Raw genomic sequence first — 18,897 nt, 5'->3', positions numbered from 1 at the left:
AAGAAAACATTTTCATGTAAATAAACCAGAATTCTTCTCAAATGCTGTCAAAAAATTTTTAAAGGATTGATATGAAAGTACTCTAGATTATAAGTAATTGGTTAATTATTTTTTCTATCAGGATTGACATGTATCAATAAATATCAACTTATACATGGCCTAGATGGTGATGTTTAATAGTACATGTCACATTTGCAGTGAAAAACTTCACTGTCTAAATAAAATATAATACAATATAAAGCAGATCATTTAAATTAAATATACTTTATTAGATTTCATTTTCCAGCTATTTTAACTTAATAGAATTTTTCCCTTAATTTCAGACACCAACATGCCTTTTGGCTGAATGATGATTATCTTTCCAGCCCAATAGCCTTTTCTGTCAGTGGCAATTAAATCTACAAAGTTGATTTGATTTCAAACTGTTGGAGATTCTTGTTTTCATTGCATATCAGTTTTGATCAGGTCAACCAATTCCTGTCAGGAAATTTGTATTTGATGAGACATACTTCAGAACAACAGTAGTTGTAACCCCAAAACTTTTTAAAAAGAGACATTGTCCAAATTCCCACTTTAATATGTAATAATCTGGTTGCCAACTGAAATGTACTTTATTATGTAACTAGTTTAGGACCTTGTACATATTGGGACCTTAAAAACTTGATCTAGCGGCCAGACCAATAGCACAACAGTAGGGTGGTATTTGCCTCGCACACGGCTGATCCAGAACAGACCTCTGTTCGATCCCTGGCATCCCATATGGTCCCCCAAGCCAGGAGCAATTTCTGAGCACATAGCCAGGAGTAACCCCTGAGTGTCACAGGGTGTGGCCCAAAAAAAAAAAAAAACTAGATTATTGGTCTATCCTATTTTACTTTCTTAAACTGTATTTTGGGGTGCTCAACATCTTTCTTATTTGATTATGTCTCCACCAATAAATGTTAATGTTTTTACTATAGTGAACTATACATATTTTATATGATATTTTAGTTATTTTTGCTTTGGGGACCACACCCAGTGCTGCTCACGTAGGGCTTCTGGTAGGGCTCGGAAACCATATGGGGTTGCCAAGAATGAACCCTTTTGGTTACATGCAAGGTAAGTGCTCTACCTGCTGAATTTTTGCTCCAGCCCCAATATGAGATTGTAAATCTCCTTATTTCACGTCTGTATTTACCACTCATTGAGCATATATAAATATTTGAATAACAGTGCACAAAACAGAACCCCAGATGATTTAAAAAGTAAAACCTAGCTATAGTTCTTTTCTTTTTTTTTTTTTTTTGGGCCACACCCTGTGATGCTCAGGGGTTACTCCTGGCTATGCGCTCAGAAGTTGCTCCTGGCTTCTTGGGGGACCATATGGGACGCCGGGGGATCAAACCGCGGTCCGTCCTAGGCTAGCGCAAGCAAGGCAGGCACCTTACCTCCAGCGCCACCGCCCGGCCCCATATAGTTCTTTTCAAGGCATAAAGTCATATGGCAAATCAGAACAAAATACAAAGCTTTGGATCTTCTATTTTCCCTTTTTTTTATACTATGCAAATAAATTCCATTCTAAATATTCTAATATTTAGAATATTTTCTTAATCTCAAAACCCAAACTTAAACTTTTCACCCTTTCCTTTGACCAACAAAACTACTTATACTCCTTGTAATACACAATCCAATTAATCCCAGACCTTTATATAGAATCTCATGAGGATAAAAACATCTCATGGTGTTTTTCCAATTTTCAAACTGAAAATTCCGGATCATCTTGGAGTGGAAGCAGGCAGCCTTCCCTGCAATCCCTTCCCCAGAAACTTTATGCCTGATCTTGGAAGAGAGCCAAGCCTGGCCAGTGAAACTCACAGGTATACAAGTCTTCAGGCTAAAAACTTTGAGGCTTCCTCAGGAGGGCATTGGGACAAGAATAGTCCCAGTTCTACAGATCCTGGAGTGCATGTAAGCAGTTGTACAATACCTCCAAGTTTAGCAATACTGACAAGCCAAATGGGAGCACAGTAAATTAGATGGGACAGTAACTTAGAAGCCAACTAAAAATAATAAAAATAAACAATAATACAGAAAGCTCAACAAACAACAAATAGCTCAGAATCCTAAAAATGACTTTAATACTGTAACACCATTGTGAGATATTAGACTTTTCATAAACTTTCTTTTACTGAGTTACTTTTTGATACGTTTATTTACCATTTTGTTTTAACAAGCAATATAAAATAAACTATTGTGCACCTACCACTGGGGCAGACATGAGAGTAGGAAAGAAACTGAAACAATAATAATTAATAATTATAATAATTCATAATGGTGATGGAAAGGTCATACTGGTGATGGGGTTGGTACTAGAGTATTAAATGCCTAAAACATAACTATATTATGAACAACTTTATAAACCACGATATTTAAATAAATAATAGATAAAAATAAAAACTACTAAATAAATTAAAAAAAAACTAGGGGCCAGAGAGATAGCATAAAGGTAAGGAGTTTGCCTTGCATGCAGAAGGATGGTGGTTCGAATCCCTGTATCCTATATGGTGCCCCGAGCCTGCCAGGAGCAATTTCTGAGCATAGAGCCAGGAGTCACTCCTGAGCGCTGCCAGGTGTAGCCAAAAAAAAAAGAAGGGGGGGCGGGGGCCTGGAGAGATAGCACAGCAGCGTTTGCCTTGCAAGCAGCCAATCCAGGACCAAAGGTGGTTGGTTCGAATCCCGGTGTCCCATATGGTCCCCTGTGCCTGCCAGGAGCTATTTCTGAGCAGACAGCCAGGAGGAACCCCTGAGCACCGCCGGGTGTGGCCCAAAAACAAACAAACAAAACAACAAAAAAATAGTGTGTTTATTTGCTTGTATATATGTAATTTTAACAACCTATGAAACTTTTTATTTCATTTTTTTTATTTACTTTAAAAAAATTAATCACAGTTTACATAGTTTTTTGTTTGTTTTTTGGGGCTTTTTGCTTCTTTTTTTTTTTTTTTTTTTTTTTTTTTTTGGTTTTTGGGCCACACCCAGCGGTGCTCAGGGGATACTCCTGGCTGTCTGCTCAGAAACAGCTCCTGGCAGGCACGGGGGACCATATGGGACACCGGGATTCGAACCAACCACCTTTGGTCCTGGATCGGCTGCTTGCAAGGCAAACACCACTGTGCTATCTCTCCGGGCCCATGGGGCTTTTTGCTTCTTTTTAATTAATATCTTTAAGCACCATGATTACATACATGTTTGTAGTTGGATTTCAGTTATAAAAAAGGACACTCCCCTTCACCAGTGCAATAGTCACACCACCAATGCCAACAATTCCCCTTCTCCCTCACCCCCTGCCTACATTCGAGACAGACATTCTATTTCTCTAACTCACTACCTTTGTCATGAGAGTTGTCAGTGTAGTTATTTCTCTAAATGAATTCACTACTCTTTGTGGTAAGCTTCATACTTTGGGCCAGATCTTCCAGCCCTCATCTCTATTGTCTCTGTGTATTATTACAATAATGTCTTTATCTTAAATCTCATAGATGAGTGAAACTATTCTGTATTTTCTGACTTATTTCACTCAGCATAATAGTTTCCATGTCCATCCATGTATAGGAAAATTTCATAACTTCATCTCTCCTGATGCCTGCATAGTATTCCATTGTGTATATGTACCAGTTTCTTTAGCCATTCATCTGTTATCAGACATCTGAGTTGTTTCCAGAGTCTGGCTATTTAATAGCACTGCGATGACATAAGTGTGCAGGAGGTATTTTTGTATTGTGTGTGTTTTTGTTTTTGTTCCTAGGTATATCCCTAGAAGTGGTATGGCAGATCATCTGGGAGCTCAATTTTCAGTTTTTTGAAGAATTTCCCTATTGTTTTTCATAAAGACTGGTTTAGATGGCATTCCCCCCTACAGTGAATGAGTTTCTTTTTTTTTTTTTTGCTCCTTATTTACTTTTTTAATATAATTTTTATTTTGATCATAGTGGCTTACATATTGTTGACAATAATATTTTGGGTACATATTTACATAAAATCAGGGGGGATTCCCATCACCAATTTGTCCTCCCTACCCCTCCGTTTTTGTCCTACTTCCCATATCCTCTTCCCTCACCCCCAGGGCTGCTAGAATATGTGGACCCTTCTGTACCTAGCCTACTACTTAGTAGTCTTGCACCTGTTTGGTCTTGGTGCCTCCCTTTTTTCCCCCTCTAACTGGGAGGCAGGACTAGCTAGTTCAAGTTACATGGTTTTGATTGAAGAAGAGAAATGTAATAAACTGGGGTAAAAGTCTAATATGCTGAAAATGGGCAGAATTCTTCTAGAGGCTCTCATCATTGATTTGAGAGATGAAGGAGAAAAAGAAGGTGAAAGACTCCACCAGTACAAAAAGAAGTGTCAAATATCCAGTGAGGACTCCAACAATAATGATAAGCACCACAAAAAAAAATGCCATGGTCTTGAGATAAGAAACATGGCATAGCACATAAAGAAAGAAAAGAAAAGAAGAGAAAAAAATAAGTATAACTGGGGACAACAACTTCAATAACCACACCCAAACAAAGAAATCGACCAAAAATAGATAGGTAAATAAAAATAATAATAATAATAATAAATGAAGATAATGGGGCCCGGAGAGATAGCACAGCGGTGTTTGCCTCGCAAGCAGCCGATCCAGGACCAAAGGTGGTTGGTTCAAATCCCGGTGTCCCATATGGTCCCCCGTGCCTGCCAGGAGCTATTTCTGAGCAGACAGCCAGGAGTAACCCCTGAGCACCGCAGGGTGTGGCTCAAAAACCAAATAATAATAATAATAATAATAATAATAATAATAATAATAATAATAATAATAAATGAAGATAAAAAATAATATATAAAAAATAAACAATGTTTTGTGCTTTTTGTTTTTTTCTTCCCTCCTGCCCTGGCACAGTAAATATTGGGGTCATTCAAAAAGGAATTCACTTGGCCTAAGAGATATGGGGTTTCTCCATTCTTGGAGTATATTGTCATGGGATTAACTATAGACTCTGTTCAGGATCATTTACTCTCCCGGTGGTGCTTTTGTGGTATTTGGAAGACTTCTGCTCTGTCCTGGGTGTTACAATCAGACCTCTGTATCTAGAGATCTCAGTATCTGCACAGGTCCAGGAGTGGGACTTATGATGAAGTCAGTCTTCATGGTTCTAGAAGTTCTGTTCCCTCAGTGTCATTTTAATCCATTTTCTGTGGATGGTGGTCTTGGTCTTTGCACTGAACCTAGGATGGCACCTAGGATAGCGTCTTTCTTTGTGTTTCCAGAAGCCCCATTCCGTTACAATTGTCTCTGCCAGACCTTTGAAACTGGGGGTCATGGTTATTGTGCAGGTCGTAGTTCAAACCCTAGACTAGGGCTTTTTTATTGGTCCCAAGATATATACAATCTGGTCATGGTTCTAGCAGCCAGTCATCTGTAAATCGCAATCTTGGCTTTTGGACCTACCAAAGGGTGACAAGTCTTCTGATTTTGTCTTATCATTAGCTGGTAAGGTAGGATAATCTGCTCTTAGGTCAAGTTTTTCCCATTTTCCTCGTTGTCAGGATATCATATTAGAGCTGGCACTTGTTGGGGACCCCGCAGTATTAAGGCTGACCTGGATGGGATTTGTTTCCTGCAGCTGTTATGAAGAACTGTGCCATTTCTGTCTGGGATCCAGGGTTCAAGGCTGGACAGATGGTATCTAATCACCTGAGGTCTAAGTTGATTCCACATGACATATTTTCAAGGTAGGAGATATCCCTGTATTGTAAACAACTATGAGTTCCTATCTCTAATAGATAGGAGCTCTTTTTTATATGTAAGATTTCTCCTTTTTTTTAGTGTGCCTTTGCAGGGAGAAATGGTGCTACATTATATTGTCGGTGCATTTGGGGGTGGACAGAGGGGAAAACAGAAACAGGTCACATACCCAAAAAAGATAAAAAAAAAAAAAAAAGAATAGGAATAAAAATGTATGTGTTCACCTATGTATATGTAGGACAGACATATTTTTTAAATGAATTAACGAAGTATTTAAAGGGCCAAAGTGATGCAAAAGACTACCTTACATTTGGGGAAAAGCAGGTAAAGAGGTGGTGTAATACAGGTCTTATGCTTATCTTGGAAGTACAGGTTTTCCCATTGTCTTTTGGGTTTTTCTTGTGGTGTGTGGGTTCCCAGGCACCTTTCCATCACACCCCCTGACCTTCTTCAGATTGGCAAAAGATTTGCGACAGGGAGGTCTTGGAAGAGTTCTTGCATTGGGGGATACTTTTGGAACCAAGTCCGGTTTCAAGTAACAGTCCACGTTAGGGGGAGTTGGTAGGGAGGGCCACGCAGCATGAAGGGGAGTTGGCTGCCTTTTCTTGCAGGAGACGAGGTGTGGGTTTGACTGTGTGTCCCTTCGCTTGGGTGCTGGGTACTGGTTCGTTGGGGTAGGAGGTCAATCTTTTTTTTTTTTTTTTTTTTTGGAGGTCAATCTTGATGCCTAATAGATTAAGGACTGAGGGTGAAGAGTTTTAATACGGTGGGAGGTCTGGATGGGATTGAGGGGTGAAGGGATAGTTGGATTTCCAAAGGGGGGAAAGGGGAAGGTATATGGAAGGGGTAGGAAGGGAGAAAAGAGAAAATACATTAGAAAGAAAGGGAGAAGAGAAAAGGAAAAAAGTAAAGAGAAGAATAGAAAAGAAAAAAATAAAAATGAAAGTAGTGAGAAGAGAGGAAAAAATAGCAAGGGACTGCTAGTTTGCTTGAATGTGTTCGATGAGTAGAGCCTGTAGGTTTATTTTTCCTTTTTTTTTTTCCGAGCTTTACTCCTCCATAAAGCTTTCTTTATCGAGTGATAAAGCTCTCCAAAAATTAGTTCTGTGCTGAAGCTAAAAATTAGCTGCGTCCTGAAGCCTAGAGCTAGTTTAAGTCTGTACGTCGCAGTTACTGCTTCAGTGGTCTGACTGGTCACGTGCTTCAATTCCTAAAAGAAGGTATAACCTAGAGATAAAGTGTATGTTAAAGAGTTTTCTCGGGGCCATCTCGTAGTGCAAGCTAGGTATGGTACCTCGTGTGGTATCCCGAGCTGCCATCTTAGTTTGTCCGCCCTTTGTATCCAAGAACACCTGTGGACAAAAAGGCTGAGAGGTTGTTTTAAATATAGTAAGATAAAGGCATTAAAACATAGTGTTATGGGATGTTTCCATTGGAGTCAGTGATTTCCCGTGGTATTCTTTACCTGTGTTCCTGTATACGATCTCTAAGGGATTATTGTGGGCCTTTGTTGTAGAAACCTGATTACATACCTGTTCTCTCTATAGAAGTCCAATGTGCTATCCATTGCGCCACAGAGCTTGGTAGTGAATGAGTTTCTTAATCCCCACGTCCCTGCCAGCACTGATTGTTCTTATTCTTTGTGATGTGTGCCAGACTCTGTGGCATGAGATTGTTGTTTTGATCATTGTTGTTTTGATTTGCATCTCCCTTATGATTAGTGATGAGCATTTTTTCATATGTCTTTCATGTGTGTTTTGGCCACTTGTATTTCTTCTTTAGGAATTATTTGTTCATTTCTTCTCCCCATTTTTTGATGGGGTTAGATTTTTTCTTGTTCTATCAGTACCTTGTATGTCTTAAATATTAGCCCCTTATGTGATGGGTACTAGGTGAATAGTTCCTTCCTTAAATAAAATACATTTTTGCAATAATTCTCAGAGACAAAAGAGAGAAGGGTTGGAAGGTCCAACTCACTATATGAAGCTCACTACAAAGAGTGAGGAGTGCAGTTAGTGAAATAACTACATTGAGAACTATCATAACAACGTGAATAAATGAGGAAGTAGAAAGCCTGTCTAGAGTACAGGCAGGAGTGGGGTGGGGAGGAGCGAATCTTGGGACATTGGTAATGGGAACATTGCACTGGTGAAGGGGGGTGTTCTTTACATGACTGAAGCCCAACTACAATCATATTTGTAATCACGGTGTTTAAATAAAGATATTAATAAAAATAAACAAATAGTTCCTTCCGTTCTGTGGGTGGACTTTGTATTCTAGTCACTATTTCCTTTGAAGTGCAGAAGCTTCTCAGCTTAATATTGTCCCATCTGTTTATCTCTGCTTTCACTTATTTGGACAGTGCTGTTTCCTCCTTGAAGATGCCTTTAGTCTCAATGTTATGGAGTATTTTACCTACATGTTCTTCTATATAGCCTATAGTTTCGAGTCTGATATTAAGGTCTTTAATCCATTTAGATTTAACTTTTGTACATAGTGTTAAATGGGGTCTGAGTTCACTATTTTGCATGTGGCTGACCAGTTGTCCTAGAACCACTTGTTGAAGAGGGTTTCCTTGCTTTATTTTGCATTTCTTACTCCTTTATCAAAGATTAATTGATTGTATGTCTAGGAAATATTCTCTGAATACTCATATCTGTTCCACTGATCTGAGGTTCTGTCTTTATTCCAGTACCATGCTGGAATGACTATTGCTTTGTAGTACAATTGATTCCCAGGTATTTGAGTTTGTCTGGCACTATTGTGAATAAAATTTGTTTTCTAATATCCATTTCTTCTCTATAATTATTGGTGTACAAGAAAGCAATTGCTTTTTGTGTATTAATTTTGTAGCCTGCCACTTTGCTATATCAATCTCTTTTCTAGAAGTTTTTTGGTAGAGTCTTTAGGGTTTTCTAAACATAGTAGCATGTCATCTGCAAACAGTGAGAGCTTGACTTCTACCTTTCCTATCTGGATTCCCTTGAAATCTTTTTCTTGCCTAGTTGCTATGGCAAGTACTTCCAGGACCATGTTGGAATAGGAGTGGTGAGAGGAAACAATCTTGTCTTGTACCAAATATTTGAGGACACGCTTTTAGTTTCTTTCCATTGAAAATAATATTTGCCATTGGCTTGTGGTAGATGGCCTTGACTTTATTGAGAAAAGTTCCTTTCATTCCCATCTTGAGAGTTTTTATCATGAATAAGGTGTTGAATCTTACTGAATGCTTTCTTCGCATCTATTAATATGATCATATTTTTTCCTTTTGTTGATATGGTGTATTATGTTGATTGATTTACATATGTCAAACTATTCTTGCATTCCTGGAATGAAACCTACTTGCTCATAGTGTATGATCTTCTTGATGAGGCATTGGATCTAATTTTCCAGGATTTTGTTGAGGATCTTTGCATGTGTGTTCGTCAAGGATATTGGTCTGTAGTTTTCTTTTTTGCAGCATGTCTGGTTTTGGTATTAGGATGATGTTAGCCTCATAAAAACTATTTGGGAGTGTTTATGTTTCTTCAGTTTCCTGAAAGAGCCTGAAAAATTAAAAGTCTTCCCCAAAGCAAAAGCCCAGGCCAGATGGATCCACTAACAAATTCTTGCAACCTATGAAATCATATCTTCGTTGCAAAGATAATAAAAATAAAGCTTAGAGTGAATGCTGCTGCGCTCCGAGCCCCACCGTGCCACCGCCACCCCGTAGCCCCCCACAGCAGTCTGAGGAGGAGCGTCAGCTGCGGATCAATGAGAGCAGTGGTTCAGCAACAGGCTGGTGGACAGAGGCTTACTAGAAAGCAGCACTCGACTGAAACCCCATGAAGCTCAGAACTACAGAAAGAAGGTGTTGTGGGTCTCCTGGTTCTCCATTATTGTCACACTGGCCCTGGTTGTAGCTGCCTTTACCATCTCTGTTATGAGGTACAACGCCTCTGCTTTTGGGTTTGCATTTGATGCCATCCTTGATGTCCTGTCATTGGCAACTGTGCTGTGGGGTTACAGCAACACGGCTGCTGTATAGTCTGCCCATAGTGAATACATACCCTGTGTCATCTTGAAGTGATATTCCTTCTGTCATCCATATGTATAGTGGTCAAAGTCATCCATGACTTCTCAAGGAGGCTGCTACCAGGAGTGGATGATTTCCTGTTCAGCGTCTCCATTTTTAGTGGGATCCTATGGATTGCTCTTGCTGTGTTGAAGTTTATGCTGGGGAAGGTCCTGACCAGCAGAGCACTCATAACAGATGGATTTAACTTCCTTGTGGGTGGCGTCTCCTGAGGGCAGAGGTATTCAAGCATAACACAGTAGTCTGGTACGTGGATGAGCAGCATTGGCGTGCTCAGTGTCCTTTCCATATTAGCTTTAGAGTCAAACTCCTCGTGGACATGGTGCCCAGGGTGAGGCAGATGTGTCACTGTGAGATGTTCGAGTGAGCAGACCCTATCAGGATGGCAGGAGGCTCCCACACTGGCAGATGGTGCCAGTGTTTAATGAACATCAGCTTTGTTTGTTTGTTGTTTGTTTCCTTTGAGAAACTTTATGCTCCTGGGCATAAGGTCTGCTCAGCAGGTGGGTCTGCACTGCTACCCTGATCTCCCATCAGACACAGAACAATTCATGGTAAAGAGACACATTTCCTGTCTCCAAGCAGAAATGACATCATTCTTCTGGAGAGCCTGGGTTTCCATGGGGCAGGTGAGAGACCTGCACTGCAGTGCTCCCGGCTGAGATGGATGGACACTGACCAGACCCACCTCAGGGCAAATATAAGGGAAGGTGACCTTGTGTCCTTGGGGCCCCTTTTCCATAGTCAGAACCATAATTATATATATACATATATATCACTTCCTAATTTCTATCACTGTATTCCATTTGTTTCATACTGTTTTCCTAATCCTAAATCTAAAACAATTTGTCCAAAAGGAGACCATTCTATATTTCAAGTACTTAGTGATCCACATAGGAGCTTTGCATGAATGAAGTTAAACACACAGCCTTTCTTGTACACCAAGAACATACCCATACAATATTTTTGAGAGATGTGAAACTATACTTTATTTGTAATAAATAATTATCTAATCTATTCACAAATGCACATATTTATATGCTGTGCTATGTGGTAATGGTAATTACAGTCTATTAGAGATGGCTCACTCTGTAAGAAAAAAGATGTTTACATTTTTTACACTTGGTGTAGACTCTATAAAAACCTTCCCCCAATATGCAACATTCTGTACCTCTAGCTTGTCCTGGTGACAGTATCTGACCAATAAAAACCTTTACCTCTTTGTATGGTAAAAGAAAGAAAGAAAGAAAGAAAGAAAGAAAGAAAGAAAGAAAGAAAGAAAGAAAGAAAGAAAGAAAGAAAGAAAGAAAGAAAGAAAGAAAGAAAGAAAGAAAGAAAGAAAGAAAGAAAGAAAGAAAGAAAGAAAGAAAGAAAGAAAGAAAGAAAGAAAGAAAGAAAGAAAGAAAGAAAGAAAGAAAGAAAGAAAGAAAGAAAGAAAGAAGAAAGAAAGAAAGAAAGAAAGAAAGAAAGAAAGAAAGAAAGAAAGAAAGAAAGAAAGAAAGAAAGAAAGAAAGAAAGAAAGAAAGAAAGAAAGAAAGAAAGAAAGAAAGAAAGAAAGAAAGAAAGAAAGAAAGAAAGAAAAGAAAAAGAAAGCTAAGAAAGTTTGAATACTTATCCAAGAAAAATGTCAAAAGTAGAATTCAAGTTCATGCCACTGATTAGTAATCTAGGTTCTATGTCATGTTGGTTGCAACTCCATTTTTAAGCTCTCATTCAAGAACATGGACCTCTGGCCACGGAATTATCAGTGAAGATCACCTTTTTACTAGAAAACCAGAGCAAAATTTTTTCAAATTCCAAGCTTTCATAGAGTTGACATTCCATCGTTAGTCCTCTCATAAGCACTCATACCTAAGAGCCTGAAGAAACAAAATAAAGTAATAATTACCTCCCTGAAAATGTGTCCTGTTTTACAGACCCAGAAAAAATAATCAATTGATCTCCATGCTTTAAACATGTGTTCCAAAACACTGATCAAACCATAGATTTAGTCGAAGACTAACATCTTTTAGAAACAAAAAATAGTTTTACTCAAATCTAAATATCTATATTGCAATTGAACTGATAATGTTTTTAAAAGACAGAAAGTCTGAATTTTATAGTTATGAAAGGTACTATTTCTGTTCCTATAAACTGCACATTATATAGCACTTTGGGATCATGCACAGTGAAGGCTTTTAAGTTTTTGCACTAATGTACAGAGTGAGTTTGGTTTTGTTCAAGTAAAAAACAAAAGGTGAAACTTTTAACCAAGTAGTTCCCTTTATTTGTAAGCAAGAAAATATTCATCCATAATATCTAAATGTGCTAAGTGTTCTATTTAAATTACTATTTTAAGTAAAAGAGATTTGATAGGACCATTTCTTATAACCTATATCTTAGCCTCCTCAAATTTCATATTATGTATGAATAATACATAATATTTATTATATGTATGTAATATAAATACATACATAAATAAATACATAATACATAAATATATGTATTTAACTAGTTCATATGATATTTGATATATTTTTCTTAATTAGAAGTTTTGTTACTAACCTAAAAGAATGCGGCATAATATTTGATGTTTTTTCCATCATAAAACCAAACGATGGAAGAGTTGCACTACCTCCAACCCCAGTGGCACCAGGACAGGAAGATGAATATCCAAGACATTTAAAAAGCAATTGACACATAACTTTATAGTTTTCAAAAAAATTAAATGTGAATTAACATATTCATCTCTTAATTATATAATTATAAACATGGAATTATATTATAAATATAAAACATGGAAACAGCTTGTTTATTTTTATTGTAGAAGATAGGAAAAGGCAAAGAAAAGAAATCACTAAAACCCATAAATATTAATAATGGCTTTATTCCAAACTGTTACTAATTATAGATTTCCAGTAAGTCAAATAAACCTCATCTGAAATAGCTTGACAGTCTATTTTAATTTGCCCAATATCAAGAGCTTTATCTATAATCACAGATTTCTTTGTGATTTAAAAAGGAAAATAATAAAGTTAATAACAATATTATCAAATATTAAGAATCTACCAAATGCCAATACTAAAGGCATTACATAAATTGTCTTAGTTAGCCAGGCGTGGTGGCGCACGCCTGTAGTCCTAGCTACTCGGGAGGCTGAGGTCAGAGGATCACTTGAATCCAGGAGTTTTAGGCTTCAGTGCACTATGCAGATCGGGTGTCCTCACTAAGTTCGGCATCAATATGGTGACCCCCCCGGAGCAGGGGCCACCAGTTTGCCTAAGGAGGGGTGAACTGGCCCAGGTCAGAAACCGAGCAGGTCAAAGCTCCCGAGCTGATCAGTAGTGGGATGCCCACTCGAGCCTGGGCAACATAGCAAGACCCTGTCTCGTAAAAGAAAAAAAAATATGTATCTTAGTTAAGTCAATTCTCAGTTTACATATGAAGAAACTATCACTTGTGAGGATAACAGCACCAGGAAGCAAGTAAGACCATCTTTGTTTTTAGTTTAATACATTTAGTTAGCCAAATAAAGTAAAGGTATGTCTGTCATGAGAAATAAAAACCTAATGTATAACTAATGGAGAAAATTAAAATAACTTTCATCCTTTGATTTGTGCAAAAACCAAGAGTGTTAACTACAGAAGACTGATTTTGACAACCATGACTGGGCAGAACTTATCCTGGGACCAATAAGAAAAATCCTAGCCTAGGCTTTGGTCTAGAATTTGTACAATAGCCAATAGCTCTAATTCCAAAGGTCTGACTTTGACAACTGCAACTGAGCAGAACTTCTGGAACCATAATGAAAGACTCTATCCTAGGCTTCATCCTAGGATCTGTGCAAAAACCAAGACCACTAATTACAGAAGACTTGTTACAACAACGGTGATGGAACAGAACTTCTAGAATAGAAAAGAAAGACTCTATTCTAGGCTTTGTCCTATGACCTATGCAAATACCGAGATCTCTAGTTACTAAGGCCTGATGTTATCATCCACAACTGAGTGGAAAGTTTCCTAGCACCATAAAAGACTTTGGGTTTGAAAATGAGCGTGTACAGAGCCTGTATTTGTTCCCATGACAGTATGCTGCAAGGGTGTAGAAACCCTGTATCTCTTAGGCCAAAGGAATTCCCTTTCTAATATTTCCAATACTTACTGTCCCTATGCAAAAAAAAAAGGAAGGAAGAAAAAAAAGGAGCACAAAACCTTGCCACACCAGCCCTGCATCCTCTTTTATTTTTTTTTTTGTTGTTGTTCTTGTGGTTATTATTATTTGGTTGTTGTTGCTGTTGTGCTTTTTTGTCATTGCTGGTTTTTGGTTTTTGTTTGTTTTTTGTTTTGTTTTTGTTTTGTTTTACTTTGTTATGTTTTCTTCTTTTTCCCTTTCTTTTTTTGAATTGATATTTATAACCTCTAAACAGACTCCTCCCAGGGTTTGTTTGTTTTTTTCATTTCTTTTTTTTCCAAACAGACCACATAATTTGAATCATCTTATTCTACCCTATAAATTGAGGGTAGGAAGGAAATAGATGGTACCAGGACCAAACAGTCATATGAACATTGAGTAGAAATTAAAAAAAAAATAAGACTTAAACACCAAACTCAAAGTCAGTGATAACAGAATCGATATCCAATCTACAACAAACTATACACAGAGGGGACCAGCTACACTAGCAGTCCAGGAGGCAAAGGAGGGAGATATAGGATGCATGTTGGGAACAGGGATGGAAGGAGGACAACACTGGTGGTGGGAATGCCCTGATTCATTGTCACTATGTACCTTAAATATTACTGTGAATTAAAAAAATGCAGCTAAAAATAAAATATGTCATAAAAAAAGAAAGAAGAAAATGAAAATGATTTCAAGATAGTGACTAGGATGGGTACTCTTTCAAGTACAGCATAGAATGATCACCTAGAAACCACTAAAAAATAGAGAAATATGGGAGTTTTACAACTTTTACTTACCAAGCTACACAACTTCTTTGACCAGGGTATTGAAATTGCTTTCACACATTCTCTATGAGTTCTATTCTTCAATAACTTCAAATTATTCAGTCCTTTCTGACTCTAGTAGAACTATATTCTATCCATCGATCAGTAGTTCACTTCCCTCCAGGACCATGATCTCAGCTTCCAGCAATGTTTCCCTGCTGACCACTCTTCCCTTATTCCTTTACTCCTTAGAGCACTGAGATTCTTGCTTCTCCCACTCCATAAGTTCTTCAAAGATAGAAATTCTATTAAATTTATTAAAGTCTATAAATTCTATAAGAATCTATTAAATTTATTAAAATATATAAATTTATTCAAACCAATACATTTATTAAAATATATTAAATTATAATGGTATCTATTAAATTAATGCAATAATGATCCTACTCTTATTTAGGTTATAGATGTTTTTCGCACAGAGGCTATGACCTCAAAGTTGTTCCAACTCTATTAGGATAACAATGACTTGAAAATTCACTAAGATATTGTTTTCATCTGTTAGGAATCTATGTACTTCATTCCCCAAAATTTTCCTCAGTGATTATCTTAATCTCACGTAAACCTGCCACTAGTTTCAGAAAATGCTTAATCCATTATTTTTGAGAACTGGACCCACTGCAAGGGAATTTTCTCAGTATATCACTCTAGAATTTGACTTTTTTTCTTTAATATTAAGTTGGCTAACTTATACTGTTTAATCAAATATACACCTATGTTTCTTTGTGACTTTTTTTTTTGGGGGGGGGGGCAGGGGTTACTCCTGGCTCTGCTCTCAGAAATCTCTCAGGACAGGCATAGGGAACCATAATCCCTGAGATCAAACCCATGTCAGCAGCAAGCAAGGCAAAAGCCCTACCTGCCTTACTATCGCTCTGGCCCCTCTTTGTGATTTTTAACCATGAAAGTTTTTATTTCATTTATACAAGTAAGCTTTGCTTTGGAATGTAAGTTTCTCCATCCAGTAACTATGGCAGGTTAGGAGAATCAGTTGGAGAGGGGACAACTGTATTCATCAAAAAGTGATTCATGTCTCCTTAATAATCAGTGATCTGAACAGATCAGATTGTGTCAACCCACTTGCAAATGATACTAAGAAATATTGGGAAGGCACATTGACATGTTGTATTTACTTCCCTAACATGCCATCCATTGGAACCAATACTCTAGTCTTTTCGACCATTAAAATTATCTCTAGTCTTCCCCTAACAGGAGAAACCTTATCTTAACTCCAATTCTCAGGATCCCCATTGTTCATGCTTGTACTCTCAGTCCCAAAAGAAATGTGATTACTTTATTCACACTTCCTGTACCAGAAACTCTTTGAAATAGAGGATTCTGTCACACACAGCTCTTTAAGACCCCTTCTAAAACATAGCACAACTCAGGAATCTTTGTTGAGTCCACAAATATCAGAAAGAGAACAGAAATTGGGCTGGGGAGATAGTATGGAGGTAGGGTGTTTGCCTTGCATGCAGAAGGACAGTGGTTCGAGTCCCGGCATCCCATATGGTCCCTCGAGCCTGCCAGGAGCGATTTCTGAGTGTAGAGCCAGGAGTAACCCTGAGCGCTACCAGGTGTGACCCTAAAACAAATGAGAGAGAGAGAGAGAGAGAGAGAGAGAGAGAGAGAGAGAGAGAACAGAAATTTTCAAATCTCAAAGTGCCTTGTCAGAAAACAGAGAGAAAAATGAGCAGAAATTTTTGTTGCAAACTGGAGAGATAGTATAGCTGTTAAGGTACTTGAATGCAACTGACCTTGATTCAATACCCAGTACCCCCATAATTCTTCCCCTAAGTCTTACCACTCATCAGGCATAATCCCTGAGCACTGAGTCAGGAGTAAGACCTGAGCACATCTGGGTGTGGCCCAAAAATCAAAGAGAAAGAACAAAAAAAGAAAATGTTGAAATTTAGAAGCAAATACCTCTTTTAAAAAAATGCTTCTTTGTTTTTTCATGTTTGGTGGTCACAAAAAAAAGTGGCATCATTTTAAAACATTGACTATGACTGAACAATATATTACATATTTGCTTCGATTGACAGCTTAAACTATTTTTTCTTTTAAAAGTGTCAGCCAAGCAAAGCTCTATCTCACAACACTACTTTAGAAGCTAGAAGACAGCTTTCTGCCCATTCCGAATCACTAGAAGTAAAGTATCAGGTTTTAAATGTTCTCCAGTGGCTGTGCTAGCTGATGTGGATTTTTTTTTCCTTCTGCTTTACAGAAAGAAAAGACAGTAAAAGTTCCTTGAGCAAGCTGCCAAGGTACTCCCAGGCCATTGTGCAGAATCATTGTCAGGTTAAATTAGGAAGTACAGACTCCATGAGTATAAAAAAAATCAATACTTGATGGGAGATTGCTCCCCGGAAAAATCTGTTTTGATTCCAGGATTAATTCATGACCAAAGGCTTCTTCAAACTGACATGCCATTAGTCAGAAAATGAACACATTCTATCCTTGAAATTGGATGGAAATATGTCAGCTAATGTGCCCATTATTCTCCTCACTCTGGGCAGAGAAGGTGTGGCATCTATGTGAATTAGTGCCCAAATCTGGCCCATTTTCAAAATAGAATTAAAAAGAAAAATTTAAGTCCATTGTGAATTGGGAGTAGTGTCTGGGTCGTTGCAGAAAGCTATTGTGAATGTGTTTCATCAGGCAAATGCATTTGTCTTGTCTGGGAGGTTAAATTCTCATGAGTTTTCTCAGTCTTGTAATAAACATTTCTAAAATTTTTAAATAAAGCAAGGAACTGCTCCCTCAAAGCAGTGGCCTGCAATATTAATGACTATGAAATGTCTCTGTCACATAGAAAGTGACACTTGTCCCACTCCTTTGGGATGTCTTCATTAAAAAACTTTTTCCAGAGTCTTCAGGATCTTTTCTTTTCTTTTAACATAATTTTTATTTTAATTGTAGTGGCTTACATATCGTTCACAGTAATATTCCAGGTACATATTTACATTGAATCAGGGGAATTCCCACCACCAAATTGTCCTCCCACAACCGCTCCCATCCTGCCTCCCATATCCTCCACTCTTCCCCCCAGGGGCTGCTAGAATGCATGGTCCCCTCTGTGTCGTTAATTACTTAGTGGGCTTATAACTGTTTGGTCTTGGTGCCTCCATTATTGCCCCCTCTAGTTGGAAGGCGGGACTAGAAAGATCAAGTTATGTGGATTTGTTTGAGGAAGAGAAAGGTAATATAATGGGGTAAAAATCGACTATGCCGACTATGAGCGAAGTCATTCAAGAGGCTCTCATCCTTGGTTTGAGGGACGATGGGGAAAAGAAGAAGGTAAAACACCACAGCAGTTCAAAAAGAGGAATCAAATAAGATATTCAGTGAGCACTGCAGCCATAAAAATATGTACCACATAGTTGCCATGGTCTTGAGATAGGAAATATGACAAGGCGCAAGGAGGAAGAGGAGAAAAGAAGAAAGAAAATGGGCCCGGAGAGATAGCACAGCGGTGTTTGCCTTGCAAGCAGCCGATCCAGGACCTAAGGTGGTTGGTTCGAATCCCGGTGTCCCATATGGTCCCCCGTGCCTGCCATGAGCACCGCCAGGTGTGGCCCAAAAACCAAAAAAAAAAAAAAAGAGAGAGAGAGAGAGAGAGAAAGAAAAAGTAAATATATAATTAAAAAATGGACAACTACTTCAATATTTACCCCAAAACAAAGAATTCTATCAAAACTAGATAAAAATGACATATTTTCAAGGTGGGAGATTCCCCTGTATTGTAAATAAGTATGAGTTCTTATCTCTAGTAGATAAAAGCTTGTTTATATACGTGGGATTTCCCCTTTTTTAGTGTGCCTTTGCAGGAAGAAATGGTACTTCATTATATTGCCAGTGCATTTGGGGGTGAAAAGAACAGAGAAACAAGTCACACACCCAAAAAACATAAAAATAGAAATAAAAAATATATAATTGCTCACATATGTATAGTGAAAAATGATTGTAAGTAAAATGAAATAAAAAATAAAGAGCTAGTGTTATACAGGTCTTATATTTATGATGGAAGTATATGTTTCCCCATTGCCTTTTGAGATTTTCTTGTGGGGTGTGGGTGCCCAGGC

General features: G+C 37.9%; 1 pseudogene; it reads left to right on the top strand.

Annotated features, from left to right (window-relative positions):
• Nucleotides 1–1,698: 1,698 nt before the first annotated feature.
• LOC126020289 (transmembrane protein 163-like) lies at nucleotides 1,699–10,203 on the top strand (annotated as a pseudogene).
• The last annotated feature ends 8,694 nt before the right edge of the window (nucleotides 10,204–18,897 follow it).

The sequence above is a fragment of the Suncus etruscus genome, chromosome 10, assembly GCF_024139225.1.
Source record: "Suncus etruscus isolate mSunEtr1 chromosome 10, mSunEtr1.pri.cur, whole genome shotgun sequence".
Taxonomy (NCBI): domain Eukaryota; kingdom Metazoa; phylum Chordata; class Mammalia; order Eulipotyphla; family Soricidae; genus Suncus; species Suncus etruscus.
This window is presented reverse-complemented; position numbering and strand designations above follow the sequence as displayed.